At 42.0% G+C, this 27622-nt stretch overlaps 1 protein-coding gene across 2 annotated transcripts in view; it reads right to left on the bottom strand.

The window, feature by feature from the left end:
- Nucleotides 1-27233, bottom strand: part of LOC136878962 (hemolymph lipopolysaccharide-binding protein) — a 68839-nt gene extending 41606 nt beyond the window's left edge. Inside the window, exon 1 of one of the 2 annotated variants that reach the window (XM_067152619.2) lies at nucleotides 27196-27233. The gene's annotated coding sequence lies outside the window, so the exon portion shown is untranslated. Of the gene's footprint in view, nucleotides 1-15056; nucleotides 15207-27195 lie in introns of those variants that run through there. The other variant, XM_067152611.2, reaches the window with a different exon arrangement.
- Between the last annotated feature and the right edge of the window lie 389 nt (nucleotides 27234-27622).

The raw sequence follows: 27622 nt of genomic DNA, 5'->3' as shown, positions 1-27622 counted from the left end.
TAAAATAAGAACGCTGTACAGAAACATATCCATGTAAGCTAGATGCACAGTATTTAAAAATGCAATTCACTGAAATAAATAAATAAATAAATAAATAAATAAATAAATAAATAAATAAATAAATAAATAAATAAATAAATAAATTGCGTGACCTCCGGAGAGGCCTGGTGCAGGTCTTTCGATGTGACGCCTGTGGGAACCATGGTTCCCAACCCTGGCTCTCAAGTTGAGAGCCGCTGCTGCCCCCTTCAGTGGCCTCTTATGACAAGCAGAAGATACCGCGGGTGTAATTCGACCGCCCCTACCCACAGCGGGTATTTTCCTGCACCGTGTAATTATTTCAATTAATGTTATTAATCACTGTACATCTAGTTCAAATTGACGTGTTTCTGTGCAGTGTACTGATTTCAGTGAATGCCCTGCCTCATGGTTAAATGGTTATCGTCCCGGCCTTCGGTCCAAGGGGTCCCGGATTCGATTCCCGGTCGGGTTGGGGATTTTAACCTTCAATGGTTATTTCCGATGGTACGGGGTAAGGGTGTGTGTGCCGTCTTGAGCATTAGTATTCATGATAGGTAGGGCTCCATTCTTACAGACGCGCAAGTCACCTATCAGACGTTGAATCGAAAGAGCTACACCAGGCCTCTCCGGAGGCCACACGCTGTTTATTTATTTTCTCATTTATTTCAATGAATTGTATATTTAACTACTGTACATCTAGCTTACATGGACGTGTTTCTGCACAATGTTCTTATTTCGATGAATCTCATTAAATATACTGTACATGCAGCCCATATCGAGGTTTTTCTGTACAATATGCCGATTTCAATTAATGTTCTTAAATACTATATTAATAAAAAGAAAGTAACATTAGTTATATCTCATTCATCATAATATCCTCCCCTCACACAAAATATACGCAATAATTAAAAATATATAAACAATATATTTCCGAAAATGATGTTTATAACATTTTTTTCTTCTTCTCCTTCTTCTTCTTCTTAACCTGTTAGCCTTCGGGGTTGGTTTTTTCCTCGAACTCAGCGAGGGATCCCACCTCTACCGCCTCAAGGGCAGTATCCTAGAGCGTGAGACATTGGTTCGGGGGATACAACTGGGGAGAATGAACAGTACCTCGCCCAGGCGGCCTCACCTGCTCTGCTGAACAGGGGCCTTGCAGGAGGATGGGACGATTGGAAGGGATAGGCAATGAAGAGGGAAGGAAGCGGCCGTGGCTTTAAGTTAGGTACCATCTTGGCATTTGCTTGAAGAAGAAGTGCGAAACCACGGAAAACCACTTCCCACCTCTACTCATTTGACCTCCCGAGGCGGAGTGGACGCCGTTCCGGCCCTCGTACCACTTTTCAAATTTCGTGGCAGAGCCGGGAATCGAACCCGGGTCTCGGGGGATGGCAGCTAATCATGCTAACCACTACACCACAGAGGCGGACTATAACATTTTATTACCGAACATAATTTAGACCAAGTTTGTTGTATAAAGTAAGGAAATATGTGATTACACGTCTTTATCACGGTGTGTTTTATAAATACACGGCCGGAGACCAGATCTTCAAAGACATGTCCCTTACCGCCATTACACAGCTGAAGATAAAAGAGACCGGGCGAGTTGGCCGAGCGTTTAGGGGCGCGCAGCTTTTAGCTCACACCCGGGAGATAGTGGGTTCGAACCCTACTATCGACAGCGCTGAATATGGTTTTCCGTGGTTTCCCATTTTCACACCAGGCAAATGCTGGGGCTGTACCTTAATTAAGGCCACGGCTGCTTCCTACCGATTCCCTAGGCCTTTCCTGTCCCATCTTCGCCATATGACCTATCTGTGTCGGTGCGGCATAAAGCACATAACAAGGGAAAAAAGGATAAAAAGTTCACCCCAAGAAGTCGCGGCGATCGCAGCCGTCCTGTCCACATCGCTTTGTGGGGAATAGAGCCTTGCCTTCCCGTCAAATCGCCCTGCGTGCCTCGCTTGAGTTTGCCGTAAAGTTTAATAATAATAATAATAATGATAATAATAATAATAATATTAATAATAACAATAATAATAATGTTATTTGCTTTACGTCCCACTAACTACTTTTTAAGGTCTTTGGAGACGCCGAGGTGCCGGAATTTAGTCAAGCAGGAGGTCTTTTACGTGCCAGTAAATCTACCGACACGGGGCTGTCGTATTTGAGCACCTTCATATACCACCGGACTGAGCCAGGATCGAACCTGCCAAGTTGGGATGAGAAGGCCAGCGCCTTAACCGTCTGAGCCACTCAGCCCGGCACCGTAAAGTTTAGTCGGGTGGCCATTGTATATTAGAGAGGACAAAATACCTGATATTCTTAGAGTGAAAGGATTGTTTACAGAGAAAGTCCAGGATAAGAAGACATGGAGCGAAAGGATATAAGAAGAAAACGCCGACCTCCATACAGACATAGGAATTACGGCAAAGACGAAATTAGAAGAAGAAATTAATTGAAAAAGGTATGATTTGTTACTTTCAGTCGATATTCCGCAGGTGGTTTTCTTTATACAGGGCCCCTCTTCGCTTCCCTGAGCGCAACAGATTATATATTCATCTTTTACTGCACAGACCTCACCGCTCGCGGGTGAGCTCGAGGCAACGTGGTATTTCCTTTTAGTTATTCTGGGAACCGATTTGCCGCAGTGTTTCCTCGTTAGGGCCAGGCTACTGTGAAGACACATAACAAGGACTAGATCGATGAAAAATAACCTGGTAAATGTAGATATGGAAGACATGTAGGTAACAGGTTATCTAAAGTCCTGTGTGGCTGTTAGTATACCCCTGAATTAGTAACACGCGTATGCTTGCCAAGGTAAATGTTGTCCAACCAGATACCTTGTAGTTATTGGACTGGAATATTGTTAGCACTGCATCCGACTCATTGGCTGAATGGTCAGCGTTGAGGCCTTCTCGCATAGGGTCCCGGGTTCGATTCCAGGTCGGGTTGGGGATTTTAATCGCGTCTGTTTAATTCTTCTAACCCAGGGACTGGGTGTTCGTGTCTTTTTTCCAGCACTTTCCTCTTCATATTCAGACAACATACCACACTATCAACCACCTCAGAAACACACAATTGTGATTACATGCCTTCATATAGTGTTGGCGTCAGGAAAGGCATCCAGCCGTAAAACAGGGCAAATCCCCATGTGCGCCACAGTTCACACCCACGACCCAACAGGTGTGGAAAAAGCGGTAGAAGAAGAAGGTGTTGTTAACACTACACTAACACCGCAGGTCTGTCTATGCACGTCTATGCAGTCTGCTGTTCATCAAGGTGACTGCGGTTCGAATGCCGGCAAATGCATGTGAGATATTTGAAATGAAAACTCATGTCCTTTTGGTTCGGATTCCACGTAGAACTAGAGGTCTCGTGGTTATGATCACGATTTGATAGTCGCGTACAATTGCAAGCTTGTTTCCTATGCACCTATTTGCACTGTAAGTTTTGAGAGATTTTTTTCTTTCTACAATTTATTTTACGTCACATCAACACAGATAGGTCTTATGATGACGATGGGATAGGAAAGGCTTAGGAGTGGGAACGAAGCAGTCGTGGTCTTAACTGAGGTAGAGTCCCAGCATTTACCTGGTGTGAAAATGGGAAATCACGGAAAACCATCTTCACGGCTACCGACAATGGGCTCGAACCCACCATATCTCGGATGCAAGCTGCGCGCTCCTAAACGCACGACCAACCGGCCCGGTATGTGAGGGAAAATGATCAATATCAAGCTCTATCTCGGATTTATTGAAGACAGGACACTTAGCCATAGGTAACACAATAATGACAGGAGGAATTTTCGCAGCTGTTAATGCAACAGCTTCAGTTTTCAATAACAATTCTTATGCAAAATTATCAAACTCCAGTATATCACCAACCAATATCACCATTCCTTTCAACATAACTAAGCCTTGCACACTCACAATACGAAGAAGAAGAACAAGATCAAAAGGAAGAAGAAGAAGAAGAAACAAAACTACAAAAACAACGAAAAGGTTTTCGTTAATGAAATGCTGATACAATGATTGGAGCTACGAAGTATCTATCTAGAAAACAGACTCAACATATTCATTCAAAAGTACGCCTACCTTACCTACTGTAACCCAAAGAATGCATATATGCCTGCCACTTCAAAAAGTCACACCTCCGATTACTCCTTACAATAATTCTTAACCTAAACAAAACTGAAATGAAGTGAACGCATACTGTTTATCGGATTCAAAAGTATGGATTCTCGAATTTAAACTTCTATAAAAGATGAATGGGTGCACCAATCTCAAACATAATTTCACCATATTATAGCTCCATGCTTTTTACGTTTAACAATGGTATACATCTTTACATTGTGCATTTCTTCAGCTGATGCTATCAGAACGAATAAAGAACGTGATTTTTAGCATTCCATGGACAAGCCTCAATGCATCATCCGAACGTGATACAATTTTAATGTGGCATGGCCTTAATTTAAAGTTCCTCTGATGAAGATAATGTTTCGGCCCTAAACTCAGAAATGAAATAATACTGGGACGAGCAGAAAATCAAACCGGAGGTCTCTGAATAAGACGCAGTCTATGAACCTCCACACCACGGGCCTGGTTAGTATTTCTGTGTAGATCTGTGCTATATGTCACAATTAGAGCCCGGAAGTTAGGCAAAATGCCTGTTTTTATCTGGATGGATATATTGAAGAATCAGATAGAGACAAATATGTTTTCGTGCATTTAGGAAGTGTAGAGACAATTTTTAATTTGCCTTTTTTGCCTATTTTGGCTTCCGTTGCCTATTCTAAGATTTAGAGCCTTTTCTGCCTTTTTTAATCGTTATGCAATTTTTTCTGCGATTTACACATTTTAAAAAGCACATAATGAATTACCGTACATCGAAGACAAAAAAGGTTGCACAAATTAAATTACATATTGCCGTCACAAATATCTATTTAGATTATTGTTCCCTGTAAATCGCTTATTTCTTATCAGGCATTCAAAGGCTTATTTTCTCAACCCATTTATTTAACCTCTGTAAACCTTCATTAGTGAAAGGAATGCACAAGCATAATGAATACTAGGAAAGAGAGAGAGGAGGATGAGCGAAGTACTAGCTACCAGTAGAAGATAATATAAAGTCATCTGGATAGTAGCGAAGTTGCTATGGTAACCACTACGTCACTGGCTCTGCTGGTGAAAACTCCTTCACCCCGTGCCTCACCGGGCTTGTGCATTCTTCTGATCTCCCAACAGTACGTCTCTTCTCCTTCCTCACACCCCTTTTGCTGTGACAATGCGTAATTACCTGGTATTCCCGATTTCGAAATGATAAGATAATGCAGAGGAAGGGCAGAAATCACTCCTATCAAACAGGTCAAACATAAAAGAAGCTGTTAGTCCATTGTTGAACTTGTTAAAGACAACTAGGATGTTCGCTCTGATTTATTTATCATGCCGAAATTTTCATCGTTGCGTGCTAAATTACATGGCTATGTTCGCGAATTCGGTTCGGATACACTTTCTACTGATGGAGCTATACTCTTTTGCAATATCTGTGAAAATCTATTAATCACGAAAAGAAGTACTTTATTACTCAACATTTAGCAACCACGAAACATAAGTTTAATATTGTTGGCCCTAAGATCAATTTAATATCAACAGCAGTTACAACATCCAGCAGGCAATCACAGTTTTCCCTGGATCTATGTAAAGCTTTCTTGGTCTCCGGAATTCCGTTCTGGAAACTGGAAAATCAATCCCTCAGGAACTTTCTGCAGAAAGACACTAAAGAAGAAGTTCCATCAGAATCCACATCAAGAAAAACGTATTTGAATATCTCCTTTGAAGAGACCCTGCAGAGGATTCGAAGCAGAGTTGCAGAAAAGAAGATCTGGATCTTCATTTATGAAACTGCGGATGCAATGGGACGTTACAAGACCAATGTCATCATTGGAACTATGGAAGCAAAGCAAACTGACCTATCATCAGTATTTCTTTTGACGACAAAAGAGATGGAGAGAGCAAATGGTTCCACAGTGGCACAGTTGTTCAGAAATTCATTAATGTTACTCTGACTGGATGGAATACGGCATGATGATGTCCTACTTTTTGTCACAGATGCAGCACTGTACATGAAAAAAGCAGCTACGGCCTTGAAAGCTCTCTTTCCTAAAATGCTCCACCTCACATGTCTAGCCCATGGCCTGCACAGAATTGCTGAAGAGATAAGAAGTTTGTATCCTCACGTGGATAAGTTAGTTTTGCATACCAAGAAAATCTTCCTAAAATCACCCTCCCGAATCCGGGTTTTCAAGGACGTGGCACTAGAGCTCTCTTCACCTCCACAGCCAGTTCTCACGAGATGGGGAACCTGGATCTCAGCAGTCATATATTACAGCAACAATTTGGACAAGATACGTGAGGTACTTCATGTCGTATCAGTAGACGAAGTTGCTTCAGTTCGCGAGGTAAAAAAGTTGTTGGACCATGAAGAACTCAGCAATGATCAGGCATTGATAACAGCACATTATAGTGTGATACCGGAAGCAATCTTGAAGTTGGACAAAATGATTCGCTGGTATCATCTATGGTGATCTTCGAAGATGCAGTAAATCAACTGCTGCAAGCACCAGGAGAAAAGGGAAGCAGTGTTAGTGAAAAGTGTAAACGTGTTCTGAGTGCGAATGTGGTCATTGAAAAAAATGAAGAACATTCGTGATGTTCTGAATGGTAAAAATTCTGTTCTAACTGGCATGTGTCCTTCCGAAATAGCTTGTTTCAAATTTGCGCCTATCACTTCAGTGGAAGTAGAACGTTCCTTTTCCATGACGAAAAACATTGTTTCTGACAAGCGTCTGTATATGATAGTTGATACTTTGAAAATGCACGTTGTTGCATGTAACCAAGGAAAGTAAGTATGGTAATTATGTGATAAATTGATAATAAAGAAATGAATGAGTATTTAAAATACATATTTTCATTAATAATGAGTGATTTTCCTCTTTGCCTTCACTCCTAATAAATGCCTATTTTAATTACGGTACTGCCTATTTTCACTACCTATATCAAGTTCCTTATGCCTGCCTATTTTAACCAAAAATAAATGCCTAACTTCCGGGCTCTAGTCATAATATTTCGGATTCAAATACGGAAAACGTAAACATATTTTGAAAGGCGGATAAAATTCCATTCTCCAAGTTCACTTCCATGTTGTACGATATTGGCGTGTCAACGTTGTTTGGTGATACATTCCGTGTTCATTGCAGGAAAATTAGTTCAATGTTAATAACAGGTGTCGCACCAACTTCTGTCCAGCACTTTAGTTCAATGATCTGCGTACTGACCTTCGGATCAGAAGACCGTAGGTTTGATTCCCGGCCAAGCCGAGGATGTTAAACCCGTCTGGTTAGTTCCTGTAGCTCAGGGGCATTCGTTTTAATACACGCAGGCCACGAAGAAGAATGGTTCCGCCCTCTACAGTACAGAGTTCAGCATTCTCCGCCATCTGCTAGATTAAAATAGCACATCGGAATTGACTCACAGATAGCCTAAATGGTGTAATTTTAAACTGCCCTCTCAGAGTAGCAGAGGTAAATCTTCTTGTTTCTCTTATTATTATTATTATTATTATTATTATTATTATTATTATTTTATTGCCGTAAAAACTATTTTCAAACATGGCTACAGTTTAGATGGCATGAGGACCCAGTGGTATAGTCACTGATTTTTCACCAAGGGTGTCGAGGTTTGAATCTCGGCCAAAGCACATGGGATTTTCGAATTTATAAATCACGTCCGTGTGGTTCGGATTCCACATAAATCTGGAGGTCCTGCGGCAATGATCAAAATATCAACAACTATCTACAACTACAAGTTTGCTTACTCTTCGTATAGAGCGCCAGGTAAATTGAGGAATATAGTAATGTGGACCAGAAATGTTCAACTGAAAACAAGCAACGAAATAACTATAGTATAGACCTGAGAAATACCTGCCATTTATTCATAACGTATATTCATAGATCGTCACTTTCACAACAACATATTAGAATTAAATGGCATAGTAGTGGTGATGATTGTTTTAAGAGGAAATAAACGTGGCTAACCAAACTCAGAAACTGTGCTTTTTAATGAATGAATTACCATTGATTTTTAAGAAAGGTGCCGGTCCCGTTGCGTAGGGGTAGCGTGCCTGCCTCTTACCTGGAGGACCTGGGTTCGATTCCCGGTAAGGCCAGAGATTTATATCTAGATCTGAGGACTTATTCGAGGTCCATTCAGCCTACGTGATTACAATTAAGGAGCTATCCGACAGTGAGATAGCAGCCCCAGTCTAGAAAGTCAAGAATAATGGCCGAAAGATCATCGTGCCGACTACACGTCACCTTGTAATCTGCAGACCTTCGGGCTGAGCAGCGACGCTTGGTGGCTATGCCCCACGGGGCTGTTGTACCACGGGGTTTGGTTTTAAGAAACAAATTAAGTCTTTTTGCAAGTTGCTTTACGTCGCACCGACACAGATAGGTCTTATGGCGGCGATGGGAGAGGGAAGGGCTAGGAGTGGGAAGGAAGCGGCCGTGGCCTTAATTAAGGTACAGCCCCAGCATTTCCCTGGTGTGAAAATTGGAAACCACGGAAAACCATCTTCAGGGCTGCCGACAGTGAGGGTTTGAACCCACTATCTCCCGAATACTTGATACTAGCCGCACTTAAGCGACTGCAGCTATCGAGCTCGGTACAAATTAAGTCTGATACATAGATTTAGCAAGATGGCCGTGATTAGTATGGTTCTCAGCCGGGCGGTACATGGGTAGCGAGTCTTTCTATTATCCAGAGGCTCCAGGTTCGATTCCCGGCTACGTAAGGGATTTTTGACTGTTCTGAGGGCTGGTTTGAAGTCCACTTTGTCTTCGTACGAATATGTAAGTAGCTTTCTGACGGTGAGATAGTGGTACCGGTTTAGAAAACTATCGGGAGGATTCGTCGTGCTGATCACGAGTCATCCCACAATCAGCAGGCTTTAAGGTTGAGCAACAGTGGCAGCTTGGTACAATGCCCATGAGGGATTTAACGCAAGAGCGTTTGCTTTTGTGCTCGTGATTATACTGTAGCATGGTTCACTACTGTTTTCCACCATGCGACATTGCGGTATTGGCATATCAGTGTATCCTATGGCGAAATTGTATGTAATAAAAAAAGTATATGGCGTCAGGAGTGGCTTCCGCCCTCAAGCCCTAACAAAAATCTATATAAATAAAATTGTAGGGAGTCCGCTGTCTCTATTTTCTTCTTTTTTTGCCAATTTTTCAGATATTTATCCGTTTTAGGTCAACTCAAGACCGAATCGGTGGTTTTTACGTTTCGTGTCTGTTTGTTTGTCTGTTTGTCTGTCTGTTTGTCTGTCTGTTTGTCTGTTCCACCATCACGTCGAAACGGCTGGATAGATCTCAACCAAACTTCATATTTAGAGTATACTCATCCCGGGGAAGGTTTCTAAATGCATATCGTTTTAAAATCTTCGAATACACGGGGTGTTTATAGGAAAACCAGAATGGTTTTTTCCACCATCACGTCGAAACGGCTGGATAGATCTCAACCAAACTTCATATTTAGAGTATACTCATCCCGGGGAAGGTTTCTAAATGCATATCATTTTAAAATCTTTGAATAGACGGGGGGTTTATAGGAAAACCAGAATGGTTTTCCTCCATTTTCTCTTATACTATTGATTTTCTGTAAACTTCGTTTACCGTACGCGAAACGTCTCTTCATTATAAACAACTTCCGTTATGTTCATAATTTACCTTACTCTTCACATGACGGAGAAATTTACAGTTTTCCGCTGGTATCATGCTCTGAATTTAGTGACCGACAGACCCACAACGAAGCTATAGGTTACCATGGCAACGTCTCTGACTGCATGCCAGCAGGGAAGTAACGTATTGCCATTTTCCTCATCATGCTTTTAAATTCGTGGTTGTTCCTTGGGTAGAAGGCAAGAGAGGCGTCAATTGGCCTATCTGCGGGATATCAGCGGAATATCGTTGGATGTGATAACCGCCCTCGAATAGATTAAGTAATAACACCATTAGTCATCTTCTTATTATTTGTTTACCTAGGAATCACTGGACCTAAATTTCTCCTCTGTTACCGCTTTATTATATCCATAACTCACACTAGCATAATTTATTGAGGGGCATTTGATTTTCCAATACATTCACTTGGCATTTACATATTTGTCGTTATCCGGCTGTCCTCTGTTATAATCCATTTTCTATTACTTTCAACTTTCAAACTGTATTATTTTCTTCCTTAATTACGCCGTATGTACGCGAGTGCTACAAATTACTGGACGTATTTCCAACAAGACTCATATTTAGAATACACCTGTGTTTGATAGGTTTTAGGGCGAATATTGTTTCTAAATCCCTGAACTGACTAGGGGGTTTATACTAAACCGAAACAGTGATTTTGCACTTCCACAAAATATACACAACCAACGTTAATTTAAATCTACCTGCCTTGGTAGAAATTACTTTCTAAACCTTTTTTCTCATGTGCATCATTTCGATACGAGGATTAGTAAGGGAGATGTCATTAACGGACCGTTTTTCTGTACAAGTACCATCGGACTTCACTCACGAGCGGGTGCGTGTAAAGCGTATTCCTTACAACTTGAATACTACTGAAGACATTCGAACCAAAATTTTTATTCAGCATCCACCTGTCCAAAGGTAGGTTTTAAACGTAAATAACATTTCATGTTCCGGAGTGGACTTGAGGTTTATAGGGAACCGAAATGGTGATTTTACTCTTCCACAATATATACAGAACAAGACCAACCTGACTGGAAATCGACCAAACGTGATGGAATTCCACCTTAAATGTTTTTTTTTCATGTGCATTTTTTCGTCAGGAGGATTAATAAGGGAGATATCATGAATGGTCACTTTTGCAGGTTAAGTCCAGCGGACATAGCCCAAAAGGTGTTTTACATGGAGCAGATTCCTTATCTATATAAATCAAATCGTAACAACTGTGTGCCTCTACACTGACTATTTTGGCGAAATTTTCGTACAGCTTTCCGTTTAAGGGGTAGTAATGACCATCTCCGTAATTTTTGGTTTAGTTTCCTGAAAGTCCTAATTTTTACCCGCCTCGCCCAAAATCCAGATTGCGGCATAATCTGCCAGAAAAAAAGAAGATAATTGAAATTTGACAAAATTATACGTTTTAGCCTGTAACGAACGGAAAACATCCAAGATCATTAAATTTTTCACTTTTTATCCCCGAAGAATTTCGAAATAAGCAGGCAATATTAATGATGTTGCAGACCTTCGGAAATTCCTATCACATAACAGATTGCACAATCTCCGTTCAATTTGGAATGATCTACAACCTTGGTCTTATGACTTTTTGCCGTATCTGTATCCCTTTTACGTTTGATTTTTCTCTATTAATCGATGTTAAGTCAATTTGGAATTTTCACATGCATAATTCATACTTTAGTTTACTTATATGAAATACAGAATCATCAAACTCTTCACGAAAATTGGCCCACCCAGTAGCCATATTTGAGCCAAACGCTATGTATGTTGCTGTCACATAATTATCCGTAAAGTAATGCAATGTGAGATAATCTTACAAAAACGTTACTCTGTTCCATGTTTCTAACTCAGTCTGACCCTGGAATAGATGACATATCATAGGACCAGCCATTTAGGCCACTAAATCCGGCGTGTCTTATGGTATAATCCTTTGTCGATATGACGTACGTTTAGTAGCAGTTAATCTATAAATGAAGGTCTTCAATATTGTAAGCACGCATATACTTTCGTATGTTGATCTATATATATATTCACTTATGTCGATTTGTAGCGATTGAGAGAGGGTGGGTCTGCTATTGTAATCATTACTCGCTACACCGACTTTGACTGGCAGTATGAAAGGGTACCTTCTCCAACTCCTGTGTAACTGTCGTTAGTAAGGAAGGCCTACAATTGTAATAAATAGTTCACTTCTCGATTTGACTTGCAGAAGGCAAGTGAGCATGCCGTTTTGTTTAAAACTCCCCTACCCGATTGTGTTTGGCAGTAGGCAAGGGTGCCCGCCATTATAAAGAAATGTCCTCATCTAAAATGTGACTGGCATTAGGCATAGTGGTCTGCTATTTTGATGGAAACTCACCAACTTGGTGTGACTGGCAGTAAGCTGGCTGGAAGTAGGAAAATGGGCCTGGCATTATAATGATAACTTCTTAACTCAATTTCGAGTGATAGTAGGGTAATTGCTTGCCACTACAATAAAAACTCCTCAACTGTAATCTGTCTGGAAGTAGGAAAGGGAGGCTGCCATTTTAACGAAAAATCCCCAAATCGATTCTGTCCGCGTAGTAGGCAATGGGGCCTGCAATTATAATGTAAACTTCCCAACTCGATTGTGTATGGCAGTAGGCAAGTGAGCCTGCCGTTACATCACAAATCCATAACAAACACTTTACATTGGAAACAACGTACGGGGACCTCCCCATGCCCTTTCTCGGTTAACGCTAAGAGACATGCAATTTTAAAACAATCCTTTTTACTGCATGTACACTATTTACTTCGATATTCGAATACAATGTAGAATACCGTAGCGAAGCACGGGTACATTCGCTAGTACAAAATAAGTATGACTGAAATGTCGACGACCGCAGCTTGTGATTGTCTTTAAATATAGAAACCGGGCGAGTTGGCCGTGCGCGTAGAGGCGCGCGGCTGTGAGCTTGCATCCGGGAGATAGTAGGTTCGAATCCCACTATCGGCACCCCTGAAAATGCTTTTTCGTGGTTTCCCATTTTCACACCAGGCAAATGCTGGGGCTGTACCTTAATTAAGGCCATGGCCGCTTCCTTCCAACTCCTAGGCCTTTCCTATCCCATCGTCGCCATAAGACCTATCTGTGTCGGTGCGACGTAAAGCCCATAGCAAAAAAAATAATAATTAAATATAGAGTACAGAAATGAATTGTAAAAGCATATAACTCGTATTACCATTTATCAAGTCTGTCTTATCACATGACAGTTCACAAACAAGGACGGAGAATTTTAGAAACAAATTTTCTACTTGTGAGGAGGTATGTTATACTTTTGTTAGTAGGCCTACATCTTACATCAGAAATGAGTAACAGGTGTATTCCTGGGGGCAACTCTACTAACCATTCTATCTCATTTAACTGCGTGATTGCGTCGCAACCGACAGATAGGTCTTACGGCGAGGATTGGACAGGAAAGGGCGTCTTGAAAAGTAGGAAAGATCACAATATGAAGATAGAGCTGGAATTCAAAAGGGCACATTGGGGCAAATATTTGTTTATAGCAAGGGGAGATCGGGATTGGAATAACTTACCAAAGGAGATGTTCAATAAATTTCAAATATCTTTGCAATCTTTTATGAACAGGCTAGGAAAACAATGGATAGGGAATCTGCCACCTGGGCGACTGTCCTAAATCCAGATCAGTATTGATTGATTGATTGATTGATTGATTGATTGATTGATTGATTGATTGATTGATTGATTGATTGATTGATTGATTGGAAGTGGCCGCGGCCTTAATTAAGGAGCAGCCCCTGAATTTTACTGGTGTGAAAATAGGAAACTCGTCACCATAAGACCTATCTGTGTCGGTGCGACGTAAAGCCATTAGCAATAAAATAGGAAACCACGGAAAACCATCTTCAGGGCTGCTTACAGTGGAGCTCGAACCCACTATCTCCCGAATACTGGATACTGGCCGCACGTAAGCGACTGCGTCTATCGAGCACGGTTGGCTAGGGGATTAAGCTTGTATGTGATTGTTATATTAACATTACATAACTACATATTCAAAGTTGTTTATTCTTATAATGTACGTATGTATGTTCAGTCTTCAGCCCTACGGCTGGTTGGATCCTCAACAGCTCTGCCATTAGCTGTCATAGATGGCCTAGGCATCACTGAAGAGACGTACTAGGGAAATGAGGAGTGAGGTAGTGTCCCGTTGCTTTCCTCACCGAGCCAGACGTTGCTATTACATATCAGTCTGCCAAGCCCACTGAAATGCATGCACCAACCGACCCTATGAGCAATGTTTTCACACCAATCATAACAGGGACTGGCTGCACAAGGAATGGCATTACTAGCATCGCTCATACCTCAGTCACTTTCATATAGTCAAAGCCAAGGAAAAGACAGAGACAGATTGATGAAAGTAACCAAATTGCTCTAGCCCATACCAGAAGACATAGTGCACTGTAAACACTAGGTCCTGCCAGCAAAGGCATATTCTTATAATAATAATAATAATAATAATAATAATAATAATAATAATAATAATAATAATAATAATAATAATAATAATAATAATAATAATAATAATAATAATAATAATAATAATAATAATAATAATAATAATAATAATAATAACGTAGTATCAGCTACTGTTGTAAAAGGTCTTCTGTTGCGGTTACATCCATGCGTCCTATCTGCCAATTTTGAAATTCCGATCGTGTTGCTATCTAGTATTTACCGTAAAGTAGAATTCTACTGGAAAGGGTACTATGGTTGAGTTAATTTAATTTTGCAGGATGACACTCAGTGCGCTACCAGAAATCTTTAATATGCCAACAACAATGGCAAAGAGTGCCAAGATTTTTGACTGTCTTCCAATAGCCGACTACCTAGTCGTGATCGAACCCACGAACTTGTGATCATGAGTCTGACACTCTATCACTGATCTTCCAAGGCAGATACAGTATTATTGCATTTATGATTCTTTTATTATTACTGAAAATCATTATTTGCCCTAATCGTGTTTGATATGCACACACACACATGAACGATGTATAAATAGGCTTACCTTCACTCACTTAAGTTATACCTAACGTTATCTGTGAACACTATGACCACGGCAGAGCGCATGAATGCCCTATACGGCTGTTGATAATGTGCGAGTGTCGCTTTCGACTTGGCAGTTCCTCCGGAAAGTGTACTACTGCATACGTAAAAATATATTCCATTTAGACTCACCTTGGACTGCCCTTGAACCTGAAGACTTCTGCCACCTCGTCCTACCTTTCACTGAACACTGTGAAGCTGCTAGTGAATGACAATACCATTCCTCTTGGAGTGAGCTGTAAGCAAGGACTGATCGACGGTGTGAGAATGGGGAATTGTCAGCCAGCCTGAGGCAACGCACTGGAGGTGAGCAAGCTCGTTCAAGGTCTTTTTACAGGACGTGCCGGACCAGGGGAATCACAAGGAGTGTTCACGTAGTCGAGCGGTAATAATAATTTCGTGTGGCTATTTCTAGCCGAATGCAGCAGTTGTAAGGCAGACCCTCCGATGAGGGTGGGCGGCATCTGCAATATGTAGGTATCTGAGTGTTATTGTGGTGGGAGGATAGTGTTTTGTGTGGTGTGTGAGTTGCATGGATGTTGGAGTCAGCACAAACACCCAAGCCCCAGGATATTGGAATTAACCAATGAAGGTTAAAATCCCCGACCCGGCCGGGAATCGAACCCGGGACCCTCTGAACCGAAGACCAGTACGCTGACCATTCAGCCAACGAGTCGGACAGTCGAGCGGTGAAGTAATGAGAATGCACTAAGTTCAGAGATCTAAGGTTGAACTCATGGTGCTAACAGCTATTATGCGTACTAGACTCTAGGAATATGCTCCAATATTTCAAGCCCTGGAACAATAAATAGATTTCAGTAGAGGGCAGTTTCTCTTCCTGTCACTCCCATCTTTTGAAGCCTACACTCAGTGTTGATTTAGCCAGTGTTATGAGCGGGTGTCCTTCTTTACACCAACCTTGCGTCGAGGGATGTAGCCCTATTCACTGTTGCGTTTTTCTGTAATGGTTTATTTATATGAAAAAATGAAATGGCGTATGGCTTTTAGTGCCGGGAGTGTCCGAAGACATGTTCGGCTTGCCAGGTGCAGGTCTTTCAATTTGACTCCAGTAGGCGACCTGCGCGTCGTGATGAGGATGAAATGATGATGAAGACAACACATACACCCAGCCCCCGTGCCAGCGAAATTAACCAATGATGGTTAAAATTCCCGACCCTGCCGGGAATCGAACCCGGGACCCCTGTGACCAAAGGCCAGCACGCTAACCGTTTAGCCATGGAGCCGGACATTTATATGAAGAGAAGTGTATAAAGATGAGCACACACACCCAACCACCGAGCCAGGGAAATTGCCCATAAGCACTTAAAACTCACAGCCTGGCTGGGAATAGAACTTGGGTTCCTCTGAACAGAAGGCCATTATTCAGCTAATGAGCAGGATTGTTTAACTCATCCGTAAATTGACTGTTAACAACGGTTCCTCACCTTGAGCACAGATAATGAGAACCGGAACAATTATGTTACTCAAAATGTTTATAGTGATAGTGGTTAGCGTGATTAGCTGCCACCGCCGGAGGTCCGGGTTCGATTCCCGACTCTGACACGAAATTTGAAAAGTGGTACGAGGGCTGGAACGGGGTCCACTCAGCCTCGTGAGGTCAACTGAGTAGAGGTGGGTTCGATTCCCACCTCAGCCATCCTGGAAGTGGTTTTCCGTGGTTTCCCACTTCTCCTCCAGGCAAATGCCGGGATGGTACCTAAGTCGACGGCCGCTTCCTTTCCTCTTCCTTTCCTCTTCCTTTCCTGTCCCATCCAATCTTCCCATCCCTCCACAAGGCCCCTGTTCAGTATAGCAGGTGAGGCCGCCTGGGCGAGGTACTGGTCATTCTCCCCAGTTGTATCCCCCGACCCAAAGTCTGAAACTCCAGGACACTGCCCTTGAGGCGGTATAGGCGGGACCCCTCGCTGAGTCCGAGGGAAAAACCGACCCTGAAGGGTAAAGAGATTAAGGAGGAGGAGAAGAAGAAGAAGAACAATGTATAGTGGTGAGGCCACTTGACTGAATGGTCAGTAAACTGGACGTTGATTTAGAGGGCCCCAGGTTCGATTCTTAATCGGGCCGGAGGTTTTATCAGCGTATGGTTAACTCTTACGGCTCGGGGGGTGGGTGTTGGTTCGAATACATTTCTCTTCATATTCACACACACCGCACGATGCTACCTTCCACCGTAGCAACTCGCAATAATGAATATATCCCTCTATATATAGTTGACGTCAGGAAGGACATTCGGTCATATAACCGGGCCATATCCACATGTGCGACACAGTTCGCACCGGCGACACCGCCGGTGTGGGAAAACCGTTAGAATGAGGATAAGAACAATTACAGCCGGAGAAATAACAACACCACATCTCCAGGTAAAGTATAAGTGACCGAGCTCGATAGCTGCAGTCGCTTAAGTGCGGCCAGTATCCAGTATTCGAGAGATAGTAGGTTCGAATCCCACTGCCGGCAGCCCTGAAGATGGCTTTCCGTGGTTTCCCATTTTCACACCAGGCAAATGCTGGGGCTGTACCTTAATTAAGGCCACGGCCGCTTCCTTCCCACTCCTAGCTCTTCCCTGTCCCATCGTCGCCGTAAAAAAAGTATAAATGTTCCAAACATTAAACACAAATAACAAGAACCTAAAAGAAGGTGAAAGGAAAACTGTAGAAAGGTACACGGAGTGAAATGGCTGTCCGAAATTCCTGTATACATAAGTTAATCACCCATTACCTTTTTCATTACAAAATCAGAACAGGATGTACACCTACATTAGGGATTAAAAGTCCTCGTTACAACGAAGGCCATTCCTACCCAAATAATGACAGGTAGAATTTTACACATTTTTCCAGCCCAGTACATCAGAATTAGGCGATAATGATGCTTGCCTGCTTGTTGTTTAATGTGGCTTCACATCTAGGTCAACGGCCAGGGGATAACGAAAATACTTTTGCTGAAAAGACTGCCACCTCAAATTGAATACACATTTGGAGTGAAAACCGTACAGAAATCGTAAGAAAAATATACGTGGCTTAAGAATCCGAACTTGGTATACGTCATTTACCCAATAAGTAGGAGCTAGTCTATTAATACGGCCAACCGAAAACTTACCTTCAAAGACTAGAAGGATAAATTCAGAAAAATGCCTCAAATAACTAAGAGCATGGGATTCATAGCAACAGACTAGAAAATGTCACTAAATGATTACCACCCCCACTAACAATAAACCACAACCTACCATCGTATAACTACACCATTTTTTGGGAGCTAAGCTCATAATACTACACTGAGACAGGGAAGGAAGAAATTAAAACTCCCAACACTCAGAAGAGAGAAAATAATTTTGAGAAACCCTGTCGCAGCAGTTTAGGATGAAGAGGATTTCATGGGACTCTCTCACGATTTATTAAGCAAACATTAACAGGTGTGTTCACCTCAGATCCGCAACATATGGAGGTCCTGCTCTAACAGTTTGCATTTGCAATTTTTTTTATTTTTTTTTATTTTTTGTTAGTGGCTTTACGTCGCACCGACACAGATAGGTCTTATGGCGACGATGGGATAGGAAAGGTCTAGGAGTTGGAAGGAAGCGGCCGTGGCCTTAATTAAGGTACAGCCCCAGCATTTGCCTGGTGTGAAAATGGGAAACCACGGCCTTTGCAAATTAAAATGGTCCTAGCTCATATAAGCACGAATTTGTTCACATTGTAGGCCTACGCCAAACACACTAAAACAAATAATCCTGAAATTGTACCCCTAAGGTTTCATCTTGTAATTTATACCTCCCTCACTAGGAGGGAGGAAAAGACGGGGCCTGATTCAAAAGTTCATGATTCTGCAGTTGTACTATAAATAGAAGCGTTCTGACAGGTAGTGCAGGAGGGAGGGATTACTGTAGTGGTGTTGCGCGGTGTAGGCACATTCATTTCTCCTTTGCTTTCTCTTGTTCGTTCAGACGGCTGTAGTCTGTTGTAGCGTACAACATTACCATATTACGACTGACTTGGTCGCATGTTCGATTCTCTTGAACTGGGCTGGTAACTATAACCAGTCAAATCCTTCAACATACCTATCCTTTGTCTCGATAATAAATATAAAATGATCATAAATAAACAACGTAAAACAAGTAAGAAAAATTGAAATTAAATTCCGTCTCCCAGTTTTCTGCAGATAAGTTCTCCTTTTTCAGAGTAGGCCTAACTACATGGTACAAAAATGTCAGGGATGCTCTTGGTTTTATGTAAAGAACGATAGCACAATCGGATTGATGGATAAAAAGTTCGTTTCGAGGAAATTAATTCCCGACGTGGGATTATTTGACGAATTCGCTATATTTTTGTGCCAGAGCGCAAACTGTGCCTGCTGCTTTAGTTTAGAGGAGGGAAGTGAGGACCAGTGGGGTGAATGATAAATGGAGACAGACCGAGCTCGATAGCTGCAGTCACTTAAGTACGGCCAGTATCCAGTAATCGGGAGATAGTGGGTTCGAGCCCCACTGTCGGCAGCCCTGAAGATGGTTTTCCGTGGTTTCCCATTTTCACACCAGACAAATGCCGGGGCTGTACCTTAATTAAGGCCACGGCCGCTTCCTTCCACTTCCTAGGCCTGCCCTATCCCATCGTCGCCAAGGACCTATCTGTGTCCGTGCGACGTAAAACAAATAGCAAAAAAAAAAAAAAAAAAAAATGGAGACAGAGATAATGTTCGGTGCGAAAGCACAAGTTTCTCGTTCGTTTCGCGCAGTCGTTTCCCGGCCCCAGTAGGCAGAGTTTTTTTTAAATTTTTCTGTACGCAAAGGCTACTAAGTCTGGGGCAGAAATTGGTGAGAATGGCTCCGTTTCGGTACACCATCATTGAAATGGCTGACATGCACCTAGCCTATGGGGTAGCAAATGGTAACAGGAGAGAAGCCACATGGATTTAAGGCGTCCGGCACCCCAGTCGCCGCCGTCATCATTCAACCTTGGTGTACATTAACAGGTGACTGCGTGCCTCAGATCCTCGACACTGGCAGAGCGCTATCGGTAGCCTACGGAACCCACAGTTTGAAGAGGTTGCTTTAGAATAAATCAGGCCGTGTTTAGTGGCTCAGACGGTTGAGGCGCTGGCCTTCTGACCCAATATGGTAGATTCGATCTTGGCTCAGTCCGGTGGTATTTGAATGTGCTCAATCAGCCTCGTGTCGGTACATTTACTGGCACGTAAAAGAACTCGTCGGGGACTAAATTCCTGCACTTAGGCGCCTCCGAAAACCGTGAAAGTAGTTAGCGGGACGTAAAGCTAACATTATTATTATTATTATTATTATTATTATTATTATTATTATTATTATTATTTTGCTAGGGGCTTTACGTCGCACCGACACAGATAGGTCTTATGGCGACGATGGGATAGGAAAGGCCTAGGAGTTGGAAGGAAGCGGCCGTGGCCTTAATTAAGGTACAGCCCCAGCATTTGCCTGGTGTGAAAATGGGAAACCACGCAAAACCATCTTCAGGGCTGCCGATAGTGGGATTCGAACCTACTATCTTCCGGATGCAAGCTCACAGCCGCGCGCCTCTACGCGCACGGCCAACTCGCCCGGTATTATTATTATTATTATTATTATTATTATTATTATTATTATTATTATTATTATTATTATTATGGAATAAATAAATGATAATCCATCAACCAGTACGAGGTCTGCCGCGAGAAATGTTGTTGTTTCCCAGATAACGGTGTGAAGGGTATGGAAGTACCAACAGTTATTGCATGCACCCTTATCGATATCAATCGGTGCAAGAACTCACATGGCTGGATTAGCCCAAAACGCCTAACGTTTGCAAAGTGAGTCTTAAATAGCTGCGGGAATATTTCAATATTTCACACTTCTTTTCACAGATGAAGCTACATTTACAAGAGAATGCGTAGCACACTACAGACTGGGTATTTTTGGGTGGAAGAAAACACTTACGTGAGAGTAGTGAGTATATTTCAGCAGGAGATTGTTTTCCGTGGTTTCCCATGTTCACACCAAGCAAATGATGGAGCTGTACCTTAAAGAAGGCCACGGCTACAACTTTATAATCCTAGTCTTTCCCATCCTTGTGTCGCCGAAAACCTTTGATGTGTATGTGAAATATTAAAATACTAGCAGCAACAACAACAACAATTACTACAACAAAAACAATTTCATCATCATTTTATTGTTTCGGTCGGTATTGTTGGTCACTGTTTACTTGGGTTGTACTGTACGTCCTTTCTCCTCTCCTGAATAGTAGAATCACTGCCTGGATTATTGAAAGAAGTTCCTCTGGGTACTCGGCAGTGAATGTGGTTGTGTCATGATGGCGCTCCACCGCATTTCACTCGCCGTACCATGCAGCGCTTAAATGATCATTATCCAGGGAGATGGGTAAGCCGTGGTGGGCCAGTTAAATGGACTCTGAGGTCGGCCGGTATACAGTTACTCCCATGGGAAGTTTTTCTTGTGGGGTTACGTGAAGACTAGCCTATTCGAATCCCGTGGAAAGACAAGATGAACTTGTACCAAGATCTACGTGGATTTCAGGTCGTTCCTGACATATTACACATCCTGAACAGAGTCCAAAGGTCTCTACTAAACCGTTGTGAAGTGTGCCTTGAAGTAGAAGGGGGAACATATTGAACATTTACTACAATCAAGCCATTGAACGTATTGTTCCCTTTGTTCAGTATTTCATTCCATTTACAATGTGAGTAAAGGAACGCAGGGTGGCAGCGTTGCATTTTCATGCATGTTAAATAATAAATAAGTCGCTTAAGTGAGGCCAGTATCCAGTAATCGGGAGATAGTGGGTTCGAACCCCACTGTCGGCAGCCCTGAAGATGGTTTTCTGTGGTTTCCCATTTTCACACCAGGCAAATGCTGGGGCTGTACCTTAATTAAGGCCACGGCCGCTTCCTTCCCATTCCTAGACCTTTCCTATCCCATCGTCGCCATAAGACATATCTGTGTCGGTGCGACGTAAAGCAAAATAGCAACAAAAAAAAAAGTTATTCAGATCAACAAACGACCTGAGAGACGTTTGAGTGCATTCCTTAACTACAGTAATACTACTAAAAAACAGTTTTCATTCCGTCCTTGGAGGAGAGGCGGGCCTCCTGGACGGTAACGTTGTCTCTCAGGCTAGAGAGATGTGATGCGGTGAAGGAGATGTGCGGATAAGGTGAGGTGGTTGGCGTCCGTGGCCTATACGAGTTACCAGTGGCGTGCGGTGAATATATCCGTTACCACAGCTGCAAACATTTTTTTTTAAATATGAGCAATCGTAGCCCCACTACTCTCTCTAAAGTTAACATTACCATTTTATAACGCTTCGTTTTTTCGTGGAAAGGTCTACCTGAGAAAGATCTTTCAAGAATATTTTTAACCACACGCTCGCACATACTTCCAAATTGATATCCACGGCAGTGATGACACCATAACTTAACGTATAGCAGATTTTTTTTAAAAAAGTGCTTTCAGTTTCATCCGGTGACGCTTCGAGAAAGTACAGTCAGCGTTTTCACAAAAATACACTTAAAAAGCCTAATCTAAACTAATCAGCAAAATTTAACTGGTATTTTACCGTCGCTGAAGTTGTATCGTTTCACTTGAATACTGAGTGTACGTGCATCAAAGACAAACGAGGGAAAATATTTTTCACGACGTATAACACACGTTATATTCATGAAGAATTCCGCAGAACTCGCGAAACCTTCACCTATAATCCAAGAGGAACACTACAAAATTTCACTATATACCACCATCACAGACAAACAAATACAGTATTATTTACTTCGCACTTAACTCTGTGTTCATGCTGGGCAACCTAAATATTTTTCTGCGGCTATCGGAACACATACTCTGCACGTGCCATCAATGAATTGCTAGAAGAAACTGTATACATGCCGAAACCCAAAACTATGTTCTTCTATATTACAATTGATTTTATATACTGGGTCTATTTTTGTTAGCAGGACGATGTGTAAGTGCTTGTACTGTTAATATTGTTGATACTGTTGATATTTTTCTTTCAGTCTCTAGTGTGTGGTGCTGAAGACTTCGAATGTCAAGTATTAACACTAACATTACCTTACCTAAGCTAGCTGGCCTGTCGCCGTAAATTGCTGTCGGGGGAGGGCCTACAGCTCATCCGAGCTCCCAGGATAAGAAAGCTTCAAGTGCATGCGTCACCCAAGCGACCTTAAATTTCGCTGGAGAAGCTCTCTTTTGCACTGGCAAGGAAACCCATCTCGCTGGAGAAGCTGAAGTGTGGTAGTGCGAGCGAATTGTCGAGACAGCTGTTCTTGGCTTGGCTTAGATATTTGCGATTTTTTAAACATTATAAAAAGCGTCCTAAGGGATAATCAGAAAATGTTAATACAAAGTTCTTTACCCCAGCAGCTCTGGGGTAGATGGGTACAGTGTACACCGCTGCGAGGTACTGTCCCGGCATTCGCCTTTGTGCAGGAGAATGGAAAGGCACGGAGAACTATTCTCAGGACGGCTGATGGCGGGGCTCAGCCCCTCTCCATCTCCCGTAGGTAGAGGCGTAGAGCCCACTCCGCAACCTCCGACGTTGACTGATAAATGTATCTTAATTAATGAGTGTTCTTGTACAGTGTGTGTATTAAGGCTGGTTAATAAACAAACTATGGATATTACATGTAAGATACAAGGACAGTCCTGTGCCAGTCGAACGAGGACTTGCGCATTCACGCGGAGCATCATCTGTCTCCGTCTACCATCCATCCACCACACCCTTCCTTCTCTTCCCTTCCTTTCACTGAAGCCCAGTGGAGGGCATGGGATTAAGTTCTGGCTTAGCAAATACGTCAATCTGAATCGTGAACCCGGAAGTAACAGCCTGGCCAAGACGGTAAAGGCGAGCTCGGTTCCCCCGGAAGGACGTGGATTCGATTCGCCGTCAGGAAGTTGAACATTTGAGAACGAGATTTCCACTTCCGTAGGTTTACATGGCCCTTAGGTTCACTTAGCCTACATCAAAAATGACTACCAGGCTAATTCCTGTGGGCAAAAAAAAGTGACCGGGCGTAGAGCTAACTACTCGACCCCCATTAAGTGCCGAAGTTACGGACAGTGGGAGCCTTAAATTTCCACCCCTCCAAGGGCGTTCATGACCTGTATGAAGATTGCTTTGCTTTGATTTTACCCGGAAGTAACAAAGTGACCTCATTTTCTCGAAGCGAAACATTTTCTCCTCCAATCCGATTGCGCCATCGTTTTTAACACAAAGATTATACCTGATTTATTTTTTCTATATAATTTACTGTAGATAACCCCCTGTATACGTCACGCCTCTAAACAGCATCTTCCTACCCTTGATAGTTTTCTATTCAATACCAACGCCTTATTATTGCTGGATGTTCCCTCCAGGAGCAACACTAATACAGTATATGTGACAGCGAATGACATCCTCTTGAAACAGTCACAGTTTTGTAATTCTCACAATTTTAGGCCTCTTCTTTCTAAACGTGGATAGTTTAGATGGAAATACTTCTATGTTACTGTAATTCTCCTTCGTAACACTTATCACAGTATGTTTGCTAACATCCAAGAGTTTTGGAAGTGGGTTCCCGTACTCTCTGGAATGGAATTAAAGGAAGTTTCTGTTCCGACAACAGTTCACCCACTCTTCAAAGAATTCACTTGCATCAGATATCAATTCCCTTCCGTGATTATGAATACTCACACCACGGCCGGAGGTAATTTTTTCTCGAGACGGACGAGTCGTGAGCCTCCCTCCCCCTGAGTGAGTATTCATTCTTTTACTATTTGCTTTACGTCGCACCGACACAGACAGGTCTTATGGCGACGTTGGGATAAGGAAGGGCTAGAAGTGCGTAGGAAGCGACCGTGGCCTTAGTTAAGGTGCAGCCCCAACATTGACCTGGTGTTAGAATGGGGAATCTATCGGACGAGTAGGCCGTGCGGTTAGGGGCGCGCAGTTGTGAACTTGCATGCTGGAGATAGTGGGTTTGAACACCAATATGGGCAACCCTGAAGATGGTTTTCCGTGCCCAGACAAATGCTGGGGCTGTAAATTAATTAAGGCCACGGACACTTCTTTGCCACTCCTAGGGCTTTCCTCTCCCGACGTCGTTATAAAACCTATCTGTGTCGGTGCGACGTAAAGCCAATTGTAAAGAAGAAAGGGAAGCCACGGAGAACCATCTTCAGGGCTGCCGGCAGTTGGGTATGACCCACTGTCTCCTGAATGCAAGCTTAAACCTAGACGAGTATTGATCATGTTTGAAATAAATATTGAAATACAATAATTACGCTGTACAGTATTAGTAATATAAAATAATGTTTAATACTTAAGAACGTCCACACAACAGAATAAGCTTCTAAACGTGTCATCCGAACGTAGTAAGGTTTTGATGTGCCAAAGCCTTTTGTGTGGTAAATAAGATTTCAAACTTACAGCAATTTATCACTGTAACTTACGAAGTTGTTATCAATTGAATTTGTAATTGGTTTCTCAGTCCTGCAAAATCGGACAAAGCTGTGGTTAACATTGTTATGTACGCTGCAATTATTGTTTTCATAAACGATTCCGATGATGGATTTCCGTGGTTTCCCATTTTCAGACCAGGCATATGCTAGGGTTGTACCTTACTGAAGGCCACGGCCACTTCCTTCCCACTCCTAGGCCCTTCCTATCTCATCGTTGCCATAAGACCTATCTGTGTCGGTGCGATGTAAAATAAATTGTAAAAAAAAATTAAAAAATCGATATTTATAGAAAGCCTATCCGCATCCATAGGTTGTATACCTATTAATACTTGCGCGGAAAATTTAGCGAGCCCAAACTAGCGATAAACTCTTGAAAGTTTGAAATCTTATCTATGGCACTCACTGCTCTGACACATTAAAGTTTTATTTTATTACGTTCGGATGACGCATTTTGAAGTTACGTAGTTTAAAATTCGAGGTATGGGCGTAGAATGTCAAAACAAGTACACGGTATTTGTGCGTTCCGTTGGCAGAAACACACATTATGGTCCCGGTGCATATTATACGTAGGCCTATTATTACAGGATCTCCCCGTATTTCACCAATATAAATGTCTTGCATGATTACAAATAAAAAACATACACCGTGGCTCTACACTCCTGAGGGGCACTGGGCTACAAAGCGTTCATTTCTCAACCCAAAGGCCTGAGGATTACGAGGTGACGTGAGGTCAGCGTGGTTAATACTCTCGGGCGTTAGTCTTGGCTTTCTATGCCGGGATTTTCATAGATTAGTTCTGAAATAACAGAAATCACAGTTTACAAACAGAACGAACAGTAATTTAAGCAAGACAAAGTGGTTATGAAGATACGAAATAGACCTACTTATTGGAGGAGTTGTATTACTATCGACTACGTTAGTATTTGAGAAAATAATTCAATTACTGTATAATACTTTCAGAGCTGATACATTTCCCATTTTGATGGGAAATACCTTTAATGGACACAAAAAGAGCAATATAGGCCTACATCTAAATTTGTTAAATGTACGGATACATATACATGTCTGTCTTCGAATACATTTGTATCTGAATGGTATCTTTGCCCATCTTTCTTTCTTTCTTTCTTTCTTTCTTTCTTTATTTCTTTCTTTCTTTCTTAATATTTACCCTCCAGGGTTTGTTCTTCCCTCGGACTCAGCGAGGGATCCTGCCACTACCGCCTCAAGGGCAGTGTCCTGGATTTCATGATTACTTAAAAACCATTTCAAAAATTGTGAAACTTAGGTGAAACATTAGAAATTATATGTGATGCATTACAATAGGTTATGCATTGATTATATGAGATATTATGACTATATATACATTGTGAAATAAACTGCCACTGATATTTTCTGAAGGTGTTAATGGAGGATGTAGGAGCTTAGAAATTTCGGTCAAGAAAGGAACTAACTGTTCTCACTTTTCAGAGGATAGAAAACCATACGTCCACGAAAGTACATCCCCTGTGTCTTCCTTGTTTCGTCCACGTCATACTACTTATATCTTAACGCTGAATTGCTAGATTCCATATTTAATACGGAGTTTGGATGACGAATCCTCAGGCGTTTTCCAACATTAGGAACACAGTGAGACAGACAACGAAATTCAAGACAAATATTAGGTGATTGGTATTGCGTATGACATGAATAATTTTTCGGGAAATTTTGATGATATACGAGTAATAAATATAGATGTAAGCAAACCTTACAATTTTATTTTTCTAGAGTGACAATGTTATTTACCTTGAGATTCCAATGTACGCTGCACTACGTAATAGGGCTATTTCAAGTGCTCATGTACGATATCATTGCTGTTATATAGAACGCAGCGGGTGTCTAGAATTCCCCGAGTTTTGAATACTGACATCTGAGAGAGTGCCATCTAAAGTAAATGATAAAAAGGTTATCATGCCTAACAGTCGTAGATAAGAGCTAGCACATTATATTTGCAAGACTATAGAGATTACTTAACTCTTATGTTGCTGTAATGTTATGTCAATTCATATACTCCCAGCCATGCAAAATTCAAGAAAGTACAGGGAATCATAAAGGGAAAGAGGGACAAGGAAGATGTTACCTGTCGATTTCTCAGTCAGCCTTCAGGCTATATTTTCAGTCTTCATAACACATAGGTATCACTGAAGAGCCATACGGTAGAAAGAAGAAGAGG

Source organism: Anabrus simplex, chromosome 1 (genome assembly GCF_040414725.1).
Source record: "Anabrus simplex isolate iqAnaSimp1 chromosome 1, ASM4041472v1, whole genome shotgun sequence".
Classification (NCBI taxonomy): Eukaryota; Metazoa; Arthropoda; class Insecta; order Orthoptera; family Tettigoniidae; genus Anabrus; species Anabrus simplex.
This window is presented reverse-complemented; position numbering and strand designations above follow the sequence as displayed.